This window comes from Oncorhynchus kisutch, linkage group LG26 (genome assembly GCF_002021735.2).
Source record: "Oncorhynchus kisutch isolate 150728-3 linkage group LG26, Okis_V2, whole genome shotgun sequence".
In the NCBI taxonomy this organism is placed as follows: domain Eukaryota; kingdom Metazoa; phylum Chordata; class Actinopteri; order Salmoniformes; family Salmonidae; genus Oncorhynchus; species Oncorhynchus kisutch.
Genome location: NC_034199.2, coordinates 23,033,726 through 23,040,074, shown reverse-complemented (window position 1 = coordinate 23,040,074; position 6,349 = coordinate 23,033,726).

Sequence of the window (6,349 nt, the reverse complement as noted above, 5' to 3'; positions counted from 1 at the left end):
ACCTTCTGTGGAGTAGACCATTAGATCTACTTTAGTTGGTCCACACTGTAGGCCAGGGGCATTCATCTCAATTCTTGGAGGGCTGTCAATTTGTGTCAAATTAAGGTGAGGGGAATTCCTAACTAATCAATTACCTTAATTGATTAATCAAGAACAAAGGAGGAGTGAAAATTTAATCAAATCAAATTGTATTGGTCACATACACATGTTTAGCAGATGTTATTGCGGGTGTAGCGAAATGCTTGCAGACAATTGAGTTTATTACAAGGTAGAATATGTTAAAGTTAGACTCAGCTAAATGATGTTGCCACGAGCAACACCGCATATATTGAGACGAGTGAGATGCAAAACTTCGCTCTCACACAGTCACCCACAGTATCTGCACCTGTGCATGGGTTTGCTTCATGCTGTAACAGCGTGGGAGCCACGGGACCAAAACAACGGAGGAGTTGAGCCTTGCACTTCAACGCTCTTAGCTGTTGCAGAAATTGACCCACTATGATCTGTACTTTCTGTGTCTATGTCATATCGCTGAGTCTACCTTTAAGCCAAGAAATGTAAATGTACAAGTGAACAGTGTGTACATATAGTTGCTACAGTATGTCCTATGCCATGAGTCGGTTCTCAACAGGTCTCAGGTATGTATGTGTGTGTGTGTGTGTGTGTGTGTGTGTGTGTGTGTGTGTGTGTGTGTGTGTGTGTGTGTGTGTGTGTGTGTGTGTGTGTGTGTGTGTGTGTGTGTGTGTGTGTGTGTGTGTGTGTGTGTGTGTGTGTGTGTGTGTGTGTGTGTGTGTGTGTGTGTGTGTGTGTGACAGACAGACAGAGGGATACCCTCTCCTCAGAAAGCTTCATTTAGATACTAAATCCTTGATGTCCAGAGTTCTATTTCAGATTTCAAGCAATTAACAGATTACAGGGTACTGTATGGGCGCACATGTGCACGTACGCACACAATAGCTGAGGTGTCTCTAAGGCTTCTTATAAGTGAGATAGTCCAATGCTCTTGACTAGAAGACTAAAGGTTACTACGAATTAGTAATCCCATCGGTTGAGAGAGAAAGGGAGCGAGGAAGAGAGTGGGCACAAGAGAGAGGGATCAAAAGAGAGGTTGGAGAGAGTGGGACAGATGGAGGGAGATATGGTCAACTTTTAGAGAATTTTGCCAATGAGCTCACTGTAACGGTGCGTTTGGACTTCTAACCCCTTTTAAACATTGTGTATTTGGGTTGTACCATTGGATTTGTCTATTTATTCTGCATCTGTAGATGCAGATCATTAGTCTGTGTGAGTTGACCTACAAGAGCAGTGTTTGTGAGACAAGGGCGGATCCCGAAGTGGGCTGGGTGTTTTTACAAAAATGAGTTTATTTTGACATTACAAAGAAAAACTTGTATAAACAATGGCAACACTGCCATGTTGCATTGAGCCTTACTTTTGGAAAACCACATCAGTGTCCGACGTTCAGCTGTAGCAGATGCACTTTCCCTGACTTAAGCCTACTCCTCAACTTTTGTCTGAAGTTGGTTGCTTCAGCCTTTTCTATGCATAGACTTCCCTGACACCTGACAGATCTTACAACGCCTGGATATGTATTTTAAGTATCAGCTATGTTATATGTTATAGTTGTCAGTTGATGACAGTCGACGACGTGAGAATGTGCTTAGCTTCCCCCAAACTGTAGACCATGCATACACACAGTTTCTAGTGGTTGAAGTATTGCATTTCAAGCAAGCAAGTAACCTAAACTGTAACAAATTGCTGTGAATGTACAGCAAAACTTTTTCTGTTACATACTGTAATTTTATATTACAGTACTGTAAAGAGCAATACATTAGTGGGGCTCAATGGCATTCCGTAGATGCTGTAATTTTACAATACTATTTTACAGTAAAGTACTGTATTGCCGGTTTCGCTGTATATTTTCAGCAGCAGACTGAAGTATGGTGCATCCGTCTTTCGGATGAGACGTTAAACGGGTGTCCTGACTCTCTGCGGTCATTAAAGATCCCATGGCACTTATCGTAAGAGTAGGGGTGTTAACGCCGGTGTCCTGGCTAAATTCCCAATCTGGCCATCAAACCATCACGGTCACCTAATAATCCCCAGTTTACAATTGGCTCATTCATCCCCCTCCTCTCCCCTGTAACTATTCCCCAGGTCGTTGCTGCAAATGAGAATGTGTTCTCAGTCAACTTACCTGGTAAAATAACGGATAAATAAATACATTATGGTGAAATGTTGTGGGCAGTGAAATAATTGCTGGCTCATGAACATATTTTGAGGCATGCCTCGTAATAGGCTATATTTGTTGCACCCATTAGTAAGAATTCTGTATCCCACAGAATATGGTACTGTATTTAAAAAACAAACATTTATCCTGTAAATCTACAGTAACCTACTGGCTACTGTGCTGCCAGTAATTTACTGTAATTCAGTACCACCTCACAGAATACAGTACCATACCGTATATTTGGAATCTAAAAACCTTTTCCTGTAAATATACAGTAATTTACTGGCTACTGTCCTGACAGCAATTTACTGCAATTCAGTACCACTGCCACAGAATACAGTACCACAATGTCATTTTGGAGTGCCAAAATTATTGTGTTGGTGCATGGTATTGTTGTGGCTCATTAATACATTTTGAGGTGTACCTTGTAAGAGGCTATACTTGTTGCACCTGGTAGTGAGAGTGCTCTACCAATTTAAGTGATATGTGGTGGTAATCAAATCCATTTTTATTGGTCACATACACATGGTTAGCAGATGTTAATGTGAGCGAAATGCTTGTGCTTCTAGTTCCAACAGTGCAGTAATATCTAACAAGTAATCTAACAATTCCCCAACAACTACCTAATACACACAACTCTAAATGGGTGAATGAGAATATGTACATATAAGTATATGGATAAGCGATGGCTGCGCAGCATAGGCAAGGTGCAGTAGATGGTATAAAATACAGTATATACATATGATGAGTAATGTAAGATATGTAAACATGATTAAAGTGGCATTATTTAAAGTGGAATTGTTTAAAGTGACTAGTGATCAATTTAAAGTGTCCAGTGATTGGATCTCAATACTGTATATACAGGTGATATAAGTCATGTAAGATATGTAACATTATTAAAGTGTCCAGTGATTGGGTCTCAGTGTAGGCAGCAGCCTCACTGAGTTAGTGATGGCTACTTAACAGTCTGATGTCATTGAGATAGAAGCTGTTTTTCAATCTCTCGGTTCCAGCTTTGATGCACCTGTACTGACCTTGCCTTCTGGATGATAGCGGGGTGAACAGGCAGTGGCTTGGGTGGTTGTTGTCCTTGATGATCTTTTTGGCCTTCCCGTGAGATTGGGTGTTGTAGGTGTCATGGAGGGCAGTTAGTTTGCCCCTGGTGACGCGTTGTGCAGACCGCACCACCCTCTGGAGAGCCTTGCGGTTGAGGGCGGTGCAGTTACAGCAGATACAGCCCGATAGGATGCTCTCAATTGTGCAACTGCAACATTTTGTCAGGGTTTTGGGTGAAGTCCACGATCGTCTCCTTTGTTTTGTTGACATTGAGTGAGAGGCCCCTTGTGGGGCCCCAGTGTTGAGGGTCAGCGAAGTAGAGATGTTGTTTCCCACCTTCACCACCTGGGGGCGGCCCGTCATAAAGTCAATGACCCAGTTACACAGGAAGGGGTTGAGATCCAGGGCCTCCAGCTTGATGATGAGCTTGGAGGGTACTATGATGTTGAATACGGAGCTATAGTCAATGAACAGCATTCTTACATAGGTATTCTGGGATAGGGAGCAATTAAATATGTCTGTAAACACACCAGCCAGCTGGTCTGCGCATGCTCTGAGGACACGGCTAGGGATGCCGTGGGCCAGCAGCCTTGTAAGTGTTAACACATTTAAATATTTTACTCATGTCAGCCACTGAGAAGGAGAGGGGGGGGTGCAGTCTTTGTTAGTGTCCCGCGACGGTGGCACTGTATTATCCTCAAAGCGGGCAAAGAAGGTGTTTAGTTTGTCTGGAAGCGTGATGTCGGTATCCGTGTCATCGGTACCTCTTTTCAAGGTTAAATGCGATGGATCGTGCTTTCAGTTTTACGCGAATGCCGCCATTCATCCACGGTTTCTGGTTAGGGTAGGTTTTAATGGTCACAGTGGGCATGACGTCTCCAATGCACTTATTTATAAACGCGCTCACCGGGTCAGTGTATACGTAGGTCAATATTGTCTTCTGAGGCGAATCGGAACATATTCCAGTCCGAATTATCAAAACAGTCTTGGAGCGTGGCTTCCGATTGGTCAGACCAGCGTTGAATGGTTCTCGTCACTGGTACATCTTGTTTGAGTTTCTGCCTCTAAGCCGGGACAAGCAAGATGGCATCATGGTCGGATTTGCTGAAGGGAGGGCTTTGTGCATCGCGGAAGTTGGAGTAGCAGTGGTCGAGAGTATTAGCTCTACCTGTCGTGCAACCAATATGCTGATCAAATTTAAGTAACATTGTTCTCAAATTTGCTTTGTTAAAATCCCCAGCTACAATAAATGCAGCCTCCAGATATATAGTTTCCAGTTTACATAGAGTCGAGTGAAGTTCATTGAGTTTCCTAACAAGGAGTAACAAGATGGCGGGTACGCCTGAATGGTTGTCACAATTGAAGATAGTGTCAAGGGACCCCATTGAGGTTGATAAGAAGGTGAGCAGGAAAAGAGGAAAAATGTGGAACATATTAAGAGTGAATATGGTGCAGTGGAGGCTTATCAGAGGAGGAAGGCGAGGACCATCCTCCTCAGTGAATTAAATAAAAATAGTGAAACATTAAAGTAACCAAATAATTGATTAAAACACACTGTTTTGCTATGAAGGTCTACAGTAGCCTCAGCAGCACTCTGTAGGGTAGCACCATGGTGTAGTCGGAGGACAGCTAGCTTCTATCATCTTCTTCAAAACCTAGGAGGCTCATGGTTCTCACCCCCTTCCATAGACTTACACGGTGATTATAACAACTTCCGGAGGATGTCCTTCAACCTATCAGACCTCTTGTGGCATAAAATGATATGTTGTCCAACAAATCAAAGGATCAGAGAATTCATCTAGTACTGAAAGCATAAGCTAATGCAGCTAGCTAGTTTAGCCTACTCAAACAGAGAGGGTTGCTATGTTAGCTAGCTGGCTACGGTTATACAACACTGGAACTCTTCCAGGTTAAGGTAACCTTTTTGTTTTATTATTTTATTGTCACCAGGACCCGCCTGTGTATCTTCTTTCTGACTGTACACTATACTGCATGATTGAAGCAGGTTTACTAACGTGCTAGTTCTAGGAGCTCTAGTTGACTATCACATGACAAAGATCTAGGCTGTGTGTAGTGGTTAGCGGTCATTATATAAAGGTTTGGCTGGTCACAGACAGCTGATGTGTTGTGCACTGAAGTCCACAAGCGAAGGGAAAAGGTGAGAGGAGGAGAGCGTGTAGATGGTTGCGAGAAGGAATTGTGTATATATATTGCGAGAAGGAATTGTGTATATATAACGTATATATAATGAGCAAAGTGATCATGCTGTTTTTATGTGGCTGCTATGAAAGTGAAATGTTTTTGCATGCGATCAGGGGTGTATTCATTCCACTGATTCTGTTGAAAAACTTTTCTTAAATGGAAGCACACGGAATGAAATGTGAATAAACATACCTGAATTGTCCAATAGAAACTCTCATTTGCAACTGTTGGACTAATGATTACCCCCTAGACAGGAAGATCAGGTATTCTCAAACTGGGGTGCAATGCCGTCGGGGGTACGCCAAATAAAAATGTGATTCATATATATATATATATATTTTTTTTAAATATATATACTTTTTTTCATCACATTTTCAAACTGTACATTTATATTTTCCAACGGGGCTATACATTTGGGTGACTTTTTTTCCTCACCTGAGTAGCCTCGTTTCACTGCCAAAAATAAAATGAAACCATCTAGTGTTCAGTGAAATAACAACACACTGTCAAATACAGGTAGCCTAGTCAAATAATTATCATCCAATCACATTAACCGTTACTCTCTCGCCTGAAACCTTCACTCTTGCGCAGACATTTAGAAACGAAACATGACCATTTGAGAAATCAGCCACAGGAGTTTTTTGAGCGAGAATAAAGACGACTTTCGAGTAGTAAGACATGTGTAAAAGCAACAGATACCATTAATAAGAAGGGGCTAGAAGCGTCTTATATGGTGAGCTACCGAGTGGCTAGGACAGGCAAGCCCCATACTATTGTGGAGGACTTCATTCTTCCTGCTGCCGCGGATATGGCTGGGACAGTGCTGGGGGGCATGGCAATGAGTATCAGAGTATCCTGCCG